The 13024-nt window shown below is 34.6% G+C and overlaps 2 long non-coding RNA genes across 2 annotated transcripts; both read right to left on the bottom strand.

Annotated features, from left to right (window-relative positions):
- Positions 1-2337: 2337 nt before the first annotated feature.
- LOC128211225 (uncharacterized) lies at positions 2338-6117 on the bottom strand. The gene is made up of 4 exons (XR_008257241.1): positions 6061-6117; positions 3753-3810; positions 3361-3416; positions 2338-2437 (listed from the first exon to the last, which is right to left on the bottom strand). It is a non-coding gene; the product is annotated as an uncharacterized LOC128211225 (long non-coding RNA).
- A 1516-nt stretch (positions 6118-7633) lies between these two features.
- Positions 7634-12809, bottom strand: LOC128211231 (uncharacterized). Its single transcript, XR_008257245.1, has 3 exons — positions 12727-12809; positions 8959-9019; positions 7634-7823 (listed from the first exon to the last, which is right to left on the bottom strand). It is a non-coding gene; the product is annotated as an uncharacterized LOC128211231 (long non-coding RNA).
- Positions 12810-13024: the final 215 nt, after the last annotated feature.

The raw sequence follows: 13024 nt of genomic DNA, 5'->3' as shown, positions 1-13024 counted from the left end.
TTCAATGTATTCTACAACAAAATCCTGATTAACGTCTTATTTTTCAAATTTATCATTGGACTGAGAATTTCTCATGACAATTATCAAAGGAAATGACTCATTCCCCAGTTTGACTTATAACTGAGCTTCCTCCAATCTCTTCTTGTGTACTTCTTCACACTTTCTCTCCTCCTTTCATACCATTCTCTGATGTCTCCAAGTTTTCCTCCCCATTATCTTTAAGAGAGGTTTTAGAACCGCAAATATCTTTATCAGCCTTCATATCAGCAATTTCTCCATCAATGTCCCTTACAGTGTCATCATCTTCTTTATTGTTTTTTCCATAAATTATGTGAGGATCCTTATTCTCTCCGGACTTGGGTTTATCTAATGTTCCAAATGGCTTATCATCTATGTGGCTAGGCTTATCAATTTCAAGCCGTTGACGTTTCCGTGACGTCATCTCCTCTTCACTGCTCTCGTCCTGCGCTTCAATTTCAGCATTTTCTCTTCATCGCTGTTTTCTCGACTCGTGTGATGCTATCATCTCGTCAAGGGTCACTGTAATAAAAAATTGGCATCATTTGATGCACCTGATTATACACATGTCAACACAAAACACATCTCTACATCATTCACAAACAAACAAACAAATAGAGAAGCTTCTGTAAGTTACCATGTATACATTTTATCAAATGTGTTTGTTATAATAATATGGGCTCTTGAAAGGCTTAAAGGCGCACAATACAGGCTGATTCAAAAATAAAAAAAATCATGTTTATCTCATGAATTTGATTTAATGATCAAAACCAAAAACAATAGCATATCATTTATGTAGAGAGATAAAGAAATAGCAATATTTTTGCATTTTTTAACTCTGGAAATTGTGGCCACATCGGTATTATTTCCACAAACCCAATTTTTAAGGTTAGTAGTTTTTATCTGTTATATGCTTTTTTATCATTTGAGTCAAATGAGTTAGACATGAAAATGCTTTAAAACTAACAATAAATACTTTTGGCATCAGCCTATATTGTGCGCCTTTAAGTCATTAGGACTCCTGCAATGGTAGGTCATCTGAATACAAATACAAGTCTGGGCAAATGAATATTCTTCAAGTTTGTGATTTATAAACATCAATCGTTTTACAATCGATAGTTTGTGATATATGATGATTAATGGAACTTTATCAAAGTCAATAAAACTTTGCCAGGAACTACTTTTCATCATGGGTGTGGTTTCTACCAATTGTGAAGTCGTTCCATGAAAAACTGTAGATTCGGAAGTAGTTTAAGTCTTAAAATTATATTAACGTACAGACAGAGAAGGTTAACAGACAGCCAAAGTGACCTCTATATACTTATTGCAGTCTCCAACTACTGATTATTTTCAGCGATGTTCCGATGATCAATTATAATCAAAAATTATAATCATAAATTGATTGGTTGAGCTTGAAATTGGTGACAATGAATTGTATTTGGTCAGAATCGATCATATATTCAGCAAGCAGCGAGTTGCTTTTTCTTTCCTCTCATTTTTTGCGTTTGGAAAATGTCTCCCAATTTTCTCCTTTGATTTCAGTTATACATTCGAAAGTGTTCAGTTGTTTTTGTTATTAATATGGCCGAAAGCCACAAGAACACTAGGCAACTTCACACATACATTTACCATACGGATGGTTAAGGGCACAATAATAATACTACAATTAAGGTCTTGTCAAGAACCTATTGTACTATCGATAATCAGTTACTTTTATCGATATTCAAACTAGAACTGAATACCAACACTAATTATTTTGCAGACGGAACACATACTGGTGTATTATACAATTGCAAAAGTACTATTGTACCGGCCAAGATATGATTAACTGTAACTGAATACAAGTTCTTCAGAAGCATAAAGCATGAAGTTCTAAGCCAAGGATGAAATTAGTCGTAAACGTTTATTTTTTTACCATTTCCCAACACAACTGATCATGTACTGGTGTATTATACGATTGCAAAATGTACTATTGTACCGCCCAAGATTTGATTTACTGGAACTGAAGACAAGTTCTTCAGAAGCATACAGCATGAAGTTCTAAGCCAGGGATGAAATCAGTGGTGAACGTTTATTTACGAGGTACGAGGATTCCGCCCCAAAGCAGAGATAAAGGGACTTCGACCCCTATTTAAGTTGTTTCCAGCACCATCCTTACCATCTTCAAGGTACTCTGTACCATCTTCAGTGCAAAGTGTCAAGCATAAACACAATACTTTGCAACTGCACAATAGTCTGAAATTTAAAGCTCTCTATCCCGATTTCAGGTTTACTCCTAAACTTGATCAACCCTGTTGTACGGACTACTTACAGCCTCCCTGTCTCTCCATCAGCGCCTTAGGATTCCTGTCTTCTACGAGCCATTCAGACTGCATCACTAAAGGGGGACTCAGATCACACCAGGGCGCAATGTCACAGTCTGAAAACATGACATAAATCCGGAACTTCAAAACCCTGGCTGGAATGGTCACCACTCACCATAGTTGATAAAAAGCTTTACTGTGACCATGTGTAACTATGGTCGTACATGTATGCATAAAATGATTATTTGACCTATCTTTATTAGATCTATTAAGGCACTATTCCAATGCATTCAAATGGGAAGCCATTATGTCATATTCTGCAAAAGATATTGAAATGAGTGCCCTAACATATGGATACATATTGATTCATACCATTTCTGTTGTATGAAGCAATATATTGGTTTATCAAAAATAATGCGCACTTTTGGAACAGCATTTGTCAAATACTAACCAAGTGTAATGTCAATATTCTGAATGATTTCTAAATCATAGGGTTTTGCAATTGCTGACAAACTGTGATGACAACATTAACATTAATGCACTCAAATACCGCTACAATTGTGGCTGAACGACAGACAAACTTAAAAAAATGTGAAAGTGTCCGCCCGTATCCCAGCTGTGAACTTGAACAGGTCTCAGGTTTAAAAACTAGGGGAACATTCTCTTGGCCTCATAGAAAGGCCACAGTAGTAGTTTCTGCATAGGCAATTGACTTGAAAGTGATTAACATCAGTAACTCACATGAGCTTTAAGCTATTCAAAAAGTTGTGTGAAAATAAATATAAGGCCTAAAAAAAATACATTTGGTTCGGGTTACCCGACCCTTCCTCCCTTCCTGCTTTTCACTTTATAGTTGAAAACCTTAAATGCTTATACAGAAGATAACTTTAACACCATTTTCCAACGATTAAAATGACATTCTAATATAAAGCCTAATAAAAAATAAAAATAAAAAAGCCTACCTACCCTACCTATTTTTGAAAAGGATGTAACCCTAACCAAACAATTTTTTTTAGGCCTAACCAGAACGCCTCCGTACCTGTTTCCACTTTAGCTTTCTCGAGGTCATTCAGCATGCTCTTCACCATTGTCGCTCTGTGAAAAAAATAAGAAGAGATGTTATCAATAAAAGTTTGATCACCCAGGGTTGTCAGCAAGATGGATAAGTAAATTTTCTCTGAGTTCTCCTATTTCCCCCACAACATAAGACCACACTCTCGCGCAACATGACATGAGTGTGACTGTGTGACTAAGCTTAATTTAACATTACTTTCTTCACTGTTGTAAAACATAAAGATTAAAATAAATAAAGTTAAAAATAAATCAATTGACCGCTGTCAATCATTTAAACACCACATTACATGCTTTAGAACCAGCACAAACGCCATTGAAAAACAAATTCTAATAAGGCAACTCAAACTCCTTGTTTACTTGATGGAATGCTCAGCCCAAAGCTGCTGGAGGGAGGTGAGGTTGTCTTCATGGCATTCTGAAACATGAATGGGGAAAGTCTTAAAACTGTTTTGAAAATACTGGGTCAATTGTTTAGAAATTTGTTAAAGTAAGCAAGTAATAATTACAGAAGTGTTAACTTTTAAGTCTTAACTTCTCTAGAAGATTAATGAATTCACTTGTGATCTGCAGTATTTGTTACAAATGCTGTTTTAACAGTATCTGTCTTATTCAAATACATATGAGGATATCATCAACTGTTTATGTCTACAAGTTAACAACAGTCACATTGTTTACTTTCACAACAATCTGAACAATCTGTTTTCAAGAACCAACAACAGGGCTATTGTGCTATCTCATTTCTTTAAATTGACCATTGCAAATGCTTGCTTGATTTGTTTGCATCCAATTATCGACTGCAACTTAACTTAAACAACTTGAAATATAAAAATAAATATGCCACAAGATGTTTCCATTAACTTGGTTTTCGCAGTCCTGGAACCCGTCCAATAAAAATCTAAGTCAATTTAGGTCGTAAATTGAAAATATCTTAGTCATATTTTGTTATTTTGATAAAAACTTGAGTATATTGAAAATAAGCCAATATTTAAAATGAATGTAAAGTTGAGGAAATAAAAACAAGAGGCCCATAAGGGCCTATGCTCTCTACTGGCATTGCTTTTGTGGTCTTTTTAATTCAGAGCATCTATGTATGGGTAAAAGGCAACAGACATATAGTTCACGTTTTGTGTTTGGGTTACCTGAAAACGTTGCACGTTCAACATCTGAGCCCAGAAAGTATTGTAAGCAGATTAGTTGCATGAACTATTTTAATATGTGCCAAGTAAAGGTCATCTGACAAAAAAAAATGCTTTCTAAACTGTACTCATGGTAAAAATTTCTGTAGTTCTAAAATTAAAAAAAGTTGGTCAAAAGGTCAAAGTCAAGGGCATCAGAGGACAACATTGATGCTAATTTGCAAAACTGTAGACATGGTCTGAATATCATTGCTGAAGCTTTAAGAATAAAAAAAGGTCAAAAGGGGTGGGACCAGCTTTGGCCCCAGGGGCATATTTTGAGCCTTGTGATGCCTTAATAAAAAACGCAAGTGTTTGCAAAGCTGGTTCCGACAAAAAGATTTTCAAACATTCTAAATTCAAGTATACCAAACCTGTGAACCAGTACAGAACATTTAAACTTTGCTAAAAATAGAAATCACTCATGCAGACCTGGCTAAAAATAGTTTAACTAAAAGTAGCATTTCTTTAAAACTTTCAAGGCCCATAATATAGGCATACATGAGCGGATATGGCTGGTTTTCGAAAGGAACCGAGCTCTTATTATTATCTAAATACTGCACAATTTTCATCCAGATACAATCAAAACTGAAGATTGTATCGCATTAACAAGAAATTGTTTACAGACGCACGTACGGACGGACTGACATACTACGTACACATTACCATCGCATAAGCTCTTCTGGCCTTATGCCAGTAGAGCTAAAAATCATTTGTCTCCATTCTCGACTTTTATATACAGATATAAGATTTTATGCATTTTGACTAAAATCCTTTATTGGACTTTTACCTCTGCTTTGGGACTCACAGACTTTTTATTTTTCATATAGTACTAAGAATGCTTGACTCATAAGTAGTGATGTTCTGATGATCCATTATAATTAAACATTGATTGGTTTGGTCTGAAATCGGTGACAATTATATTTCGTCATAATCAATCATTGATTCAAACAGCCCGCTGTTTATTCCCCTCGTTATTTGCGTTTGGTTAATTACCGCCAATTTTCTCCTTTGAGATCATTTATACATCCAAAAGTGTTTAGTTGTTATCGGTAATAAATATCGCCAAAAGCAATAACACTAAATAACCAAACATACACATAACATAATCACAGTTAAGAATTACGAGGTTATTGTACAAGAACAAAACTGCAATTAAAGTATGTCAAAAAACGATTGTACTCCTCAAGCCAGAGTTATGGGCCTTGTTAAAGTGTAACTCACAAGCGTTTTGACTCTGGCAACATGTGTACCAAGTTTCCTTTGAATGATTTCTTGAACAGTATATTTGGTTTTTGCCAAGTCAACAGATATCATACTCTGAGAATGCCAACAACAACACCCAGACCATGACAATACCTTAACCTTTTTTCATTTAAATGTGGGCATGCAAAAAATGTCAAAATGAGAATCCTGTATCCTGCAAAACATTCTATAAACCGTATAAGTTACTAATTAGGTGAAATAAGATCTGTGTTATAATAACTTACCAGCTTCGTAAATCCACTCAAATTCTCCTCCAAAGTCAGCGTCATACAAGCACAAAGGCGCGGATTTTTCTCAATGTTCAGAAGTTCATCAACAACCTGGAAAATAAGTACATGGATTGCTATTGTATAAATCTGATAACATTTAATCACCATTAATCTAAACATCATTTATAAAAAATACCAATATTTCCAATTTATTTTTCGGTTTCGATTTTAGTTTTTTCTTTGTTTGATAAAAATTTACATCAAAAATCCGAAATTACTTTTTCGAAATTATTTTGAAGTCAAAATTAGTGTCTCAATTGCAACAAGTATAAAACATTTTGTGAGAATTCCATTATTTAAAGCAAAAACGGTTTAATACACTTAAACTTTTCGATGGTAAATGCTATATGGCAAACTTGTTGCATCCATTGATTTGTAATTATTTCTACCTTGTTTCCTTCATTTAAAAAAGTATAAACTATGAGGAGAATTACTTGTATTGAATTGCAATTATTAAAACTAGAGATTGCTCTTTTGTCCTTGTCTCCCCTATTGTGTGGTCATAGCTGAGAAAAAATAAATGATGGACGTGAAATTAGTAATTTTGGACTGGAGACAAACTAACAGTGAAGTTTGGTTTATTCACCTGTATTGAATAGTGAAGAGAAAAAAGTGTTGTTGATTAATCTTGGAAAATGTAAACAAAGTTTGCATTGTATTAAATTTCTGGGCGCTCAATTTTTGATCGGAAACCATTTTTCTGCTCAAGGTTATCGTGACCTTGACCTTTGACCTACTGATTACAAAATCATTAGGGATCATCTACATGACCAACTTGTATACCAAGTATTAAGTTCTTGGGTGCAAGTGTTCTTCTGTTACTAAGCGGTAAATGTTACTTCACCTCAAGGTCATGGCAACCTTGACCTTTGACCTACTAATCTCAAAATCAATAGAAGTCACATACTAGTCATGACTAACTAGTATAGCAAGTATTAAGTTTCTGGGGAAAAGCGTTTTAAAGTTATTGAGCAGAAACCATTTTTAACTTAAGGTCATTGCCAACATATTGTTTTTTACCTGAAGGTAACCTTGACCTTTGACCTTTTGATCTCAAAATCAATAGGGGTCATCTTCTAGTCATGAACAACTAGCATTCCAAGTATGAAGTTCCTGGACCCAAAGGGTCTTAAGTATTTGAGCGGAAACCAATTCTTCACCTCAAGGTCATGGTGACCTTGACATTTGACCTAGTGAACCAAAAATCAATACTAGTCATGACCAACTACTAGCATACCAAATTCCTTGGTCTAAGCGTTCCATCATTATTGAGCAGAAACGAAGACTGACTGACGGACTGACCGACGGACAGGGCCAAAACAATATGTCTCCCCATGAAAGGGGGTGACATAATTACTTGAATTGACCTTACTTTGTGTGCTTGCATCAATTAGCAAATTTTAAGACGTTTTCTATTAACTAAACACAATGTAAGGGAGATAACTAGACAAAAACCAAATACATACTTCAACCGATTCTTTCCCTTTGCCAACAAGGAACAGCACAGAAAAGATGCTGCGAATCTGATGCCACAGGAACGCCCTCCCGACGATGGTGAGTTCGCACATTGTGAATCCGTCATCGGTCTCATCTAGAGTCTTGACTTCAACCTCCATGATTTTTCGAACATAGTTTGTAATGCCATCTTTAACATTGAACTTGCAGAAGTTGCGGAAGTCATATTCGCCAATCAATTTTTTGCCGGCTTCTTCCATGAGCTGTGTTGAATTCAAAAAAATCATAAAATCAGGAAATTTACATGAAAATCAAACATTTTTTAAAGTCACACTCGTATTTGAATTCAATACATAAACATATTCGTATTTAAAATCAATACATAAACATATATAACAAACAAATTTTGAGTAATAAACCTTTAACTGCTTACTATATAATGCATTTGTGGAAAATATATTACTGGTAACAAGATTGTAACTGTGTATTTAAAAGATGAAAACGCACAAATATTAAATGACTGGTGAGTCCTACAGATTGACAGTGATCAACTATCATTTCATAAGGTAGAAATACAGTGTTTTCTGCACCTTTCTTTCAAATTAAACATGCTATCCTTCATAAGAAATATGCTGTTTTATACATGTATATTCTTCCTTTTTGGTAAATTAAAATTAAGTATGGTACATCTTATTTGGGAGTAGAAGTGCATCTTCTTAGTTTCCTTTGGAGTTTGCTACCCAAAAAATCTTTTAAGCATTTTTGCCTTAAACAAGAGCTTACAAGTTATTACAACATAAAATTAATCACTTTTGTTGGCACAAGGTTGTGCGAGTATGTGGTCTTGTTGAGGGGTAAAAGAGAGTACTTGGAGAAAACCCACTTGGTTGGTAACCATGGTAACCACAAATCAAACTCACATGCTGTTAAACCAACCCAGATTGCCTAGGTCAGAAGGGAGTGTACTAACCAATGGCTAACCGGACATGCTTTATCTTTGAGGTAGGGATGTGGGTCTTACACTCAACACATCGTCTTTACCTTCCGAACACATGTGCAAAGTCATTTTAAAATATGACAAAAATACAGTCAGGACACAACAAACTATACGGTATATGCATATATTCTATATATAATGTCCAGGGCTGATCTTAATAAAGCATCTGAAGTCAATTCCTTACTCCTCATTTTCTTCAATGAAGTATCAAACTTATCATGATATATTAACTTAATACAATCTGACATATTTTATTTTCATTGCTTTAATTCAAGTTACATACTTTTATGTAAAAGAACACTGAATTCTTTTAATTTGACTATGAACGTTTTAGAAAATTGACTCAAATTAAGAAATGACTTGAGATGTTTTATGAATACTGCCCCAGGTTTATTTCTTACCAGTATATTTAGGTCTACTTTAGGGAAGAAATACTTGTACGTTCTTCTCCTGCAGCTGAACCTGAAATGATACCATTGGTTGACGGTATACCGTAGGAATCCTCTTTCCCCATTCATCAATGTACTTCAAACATGTCAACTGCTCAGACCTTGCCAGTTTTGAATGTGTTATCTAAATATATGTTACAATTTCAGATTTAGGGAAAATGTTAGAGTTTTTCACATCATCAAAGACACCAATGCTATGTGACAATACTTTCGTGTAACTTGGTATACATAGCAAAACTTCTATAGATTGGAATGTATGATGTTTATTTACGCCCCCATCGTCTTTGACCCAAGTAAGGGTATCAGTCTTGTAAGGTAGTGGGGCTTAGCGCACAGGCAGAATGAAACCCACGTAAGGGCAACCCTGCTTTTAAAGTGCGCCAGAGTAAAGCAGATGATATGACCTCATATTTACCTACCAGAATACAGGTAGTATTTTCAGTGATGAGCCAGAGATTGGAGGTCAAAGGTCTTACATTCAAGAGTCTGCAACAAGTCCACACTTCTACGGTTTTGGCAAACAGTTTATAAAGAAATACAATACAGTTTCCACCAACGGAGCATGGATTTCATCCAACTCATAACTTAAAGCCATAAGTGTTGTTGATCAGGATAAAATGATGATCAAGTATTGTCGATAATCGATTGTAAAATCTATTATAAAATGTGGCGTATTCTCTTAAACAAGACGCCAATGCGGCAACGCCGCATTAAAGCCGGATTTTTATTTGACGATGCAATTTTGCAAACCGAGGATTTGAGCTAGTGACCTAGTATTTTTAACCAAAAAGATCCATATTTATACTGAGTATGTATGTAAAGTAACCAAATGTCATGAAAACTGAAAAAAAAATCAATATCCTGCAGCAAAAAACTGTAATTTATGCTTAAATTCTATTATACTTTAATGTGACTATGATATCCTGGAGAAAAAAATGTAAAAGTTTCTTGAAAATCTATTATACTTAAATGTGACAAAGATATCCTGGAGAAAAAAATGTAAAAGTTTCATGAAAAGGTTCATGATTTTTAAAAAAAAATATTATGACATCAGGATAATATTTCCTAAGATTTGACCTAGTGACCTAGTTTTTGATCTGAGGTGACCCATATTCACAAATGTTTAAGACAACAAGCAGACAAATATTCTGAGCAAGTTTCATAAAGATTTGACAAAATTAATGAATTTTTATGGCCTTGGAATTCTTTCTCCTAAGGCAGTAACTCTGTAATTAGCTGAAATAGAATTGCAATTCCTGTACACTGGACTCCCTCTCATTATGATCTATCACTGTATGAAGTTTTATTAAATTCCATCCAATAGTTTTCAAATTATGCTCCGGACAAGAAAAAGGTAACAAAGGGCAATAACTCTGTAATTGGCTGAAAAAGAATTGCGGTTCCTGTACATTACACTTCCTCTCATTATGATCTATCACTGTATGAAGTTTTATTAAATTCCATCCAATAGTTTTCAAGTTATGCTCAGGACAAAAAAACAAAAACAAAGGGCAGTAACTCTGTAATTAGCTGAAATAGAATTGCGGTTCCTGTACACTGCACTCCCTCTTATTATGATCTATCACTGTATGAAGTTTTATTAAATTCCATATAATAGTTTTCAAGTTATGCTCCGGACAAGAAAAAGTAACAAAGGGCACTAACTATGTAATAAGCTGAAATAGAATTGCGGTTCCTGTACACTGCACTCCCTCTCATTATGATCTATCACTGTATGATGTTTTATTAAATCCCATCCCATAGTTTTTAAGTTATGCTGCGGACAAGAAAAAAGTAACAAAGGGCAGTAACTCTGTTATCAGCTGAAATAGAGTTATGGTTCTTGTATACCTTTCAAGTTATACTCCGGATAAAACAAGCATTTTCAGTGAAAAGATATCCCCCGCCAACGATGGCTTGTTTGTGCTTGATGGCTTGTTTGTGCTTGAAGGTTAAAAAAAAATCTCAGAAAGAATAAGATAAGCACATTAGTTTATCCCTTTCCGAGCCAAATTATAAAATATCGACCGGGACTACTTTATGATAAAAAAATTTAACGAAATAAATCAGAGGGATGATTAAATAAAACTGTCTTTTCCGAAACTGCTTACTCGGAAACATCAATCATTGCAAAATAGTACAGTATAAGATAAGACGCCGCTTTTAAAGGTGGCGTCTTATCTTATACTGTACTATTTTCAACAGCATAGGTATGCAGTGAATGGGTTAAAAATCGATATTACAAAACTAAGGGGATGTCATTTATTACTACTTAAATAACACAGGAAAAATGTGAATACTAGGTTTTGCTACTTAAACCAACAGTGACACAAATACAATAGATATCTGTACTCTTCTTAAAGTGGCGCTAAAATGCATGGATAATTATATATCAGACAGTGTTATAATAAATGTAAATGATTTGATACCATATTCATTCAGTTGACTTCACAACGGCACATGTTTTGCCCAGTTGCAAACATGGATATTTTAATAAATCAAGGGCAAATAACTCATATAGAAATTACTCAATCCAAAATATAAATAAACAGGCATCATCGCAGTATGTTGGTTCATATTTATTTCAAGTTTCAAGAATTTCTACCTACTAGTTACTGAGAAATGGCTGTAAATGAGTTTTTCAAAAAATCAAGGGCAATAACTCCAAGTACAATTGACCAATCCATAAAAAATGAACAGGCATCATCCCAGTATAGTAATTCATATTTATTTTAAGTTTCATGAAATTCTGCCAGCTAGTGACTGAGAAATGGCTGTGAATGTGCATTTTTCAAAAAATCAAGGGCAATAACTCCAAGGACAATTGACCAATCAAATTTTTTTTTGGACGGGCATCATTCCAGTATAGTGGTTCATATTTATTTTAAGTTTCATGAAATTCTACCGTCTAGTTACTGAGAAAACGCAGGTGACAGACGGACGGACGGACGAACGGACGGACGGAAGGAAAGACGGACGGACAATGCCATTTCAATATCCCCCTCCCTATTTCATAGGCGGGGGATAAAAAGTAACAAGGGCCAATAACTCAGTAATAAGCAAGAGTAGAGTTATGGTTATTGTACACTGCACTTCCTCTCACTGTGTTTTACCATTGTATGAAGTTCCAATGAATTCCATCCAGTACTTTTCAAGTTATACTCCGGACAAAAAAGGAATAAGGGGCAATAACTCAAAAATAAGCAAAAATAGATTATGGTTATTGTACACTGCACTTCCTCTCATTATGATCTACCATTGTATGAAGTTTGATTACCATTGGATAAAAACTCTTGATTTTATTACATAAAATGAAAACTTAAACGCAAAATTGTTAACACCCGCCTGCCCGGTTTTCGCCATTCTATAACCCGTAATTCTTCGATGAAAAATCCGGCTAAAAAGGCAAAATAGTGTGCAACAACTGTATCAATAATTTGGTATTCAGCTAAAACATTAATGGTTTTGAATATATACTTCGTTACAAACAAAACACAGCAGAAGATTTTGCATTCATGTTTTTACCAGAAGTAGTAAACATCAAATAATAATTAAGTTCTTTATAGCCCGATACAATGTGTTCTTAACACCCTAAGCACCCTATTTATTTTCTGCAATTCCCTGCCCTTTATATAACCTGGCTAAAATTCTAGAGGCATTGTGTTGATGTATGTATGTATGGAAAACAGACTGTACTGTACAGTATATATAGTTCCTTACCAGGTCTTTCATGCGCTGACATCCCTTCTCTCACCTTCACCCCGACCCCCGACAGCAAGTTGCCGCGTACATCAAGAGAGACAACCTGGAATGTACAAGAAATGTATTTTGATTGCCACTTTTGAAACTCTGTTAACCTCTGTCAATAACTTAATATATTGTTGCGTTTGGTCAAATTCTTTCTGAAGAAAAACAAATTTTGTATCAGTTGTTTTTATTTATATGTGGTTTTCTCCCTTGGATTGAACAGAAAGTTTATATCCTAAATCTGTTAATTTTTTGTTTTGACATTCTTAGT

This window comes from Mya arenaria, chromosome 2 (assembly GCF_026914265.1).
Source record: "Mya arenaria isolate MELC-2E11 chromosome 2, ASM2691426v1".
NCBI classification, from domain to species: domain Eukaryota; kingdom Metazoa; phylum Mollusca; class Bivalvia; order Myida; family Myidae; genus Mya; species Mya arenaria.
Note: the sequence above shows the minus strand (reverse complement) of the source record. Positions and strands in the feature narration are given on the sequence as shown.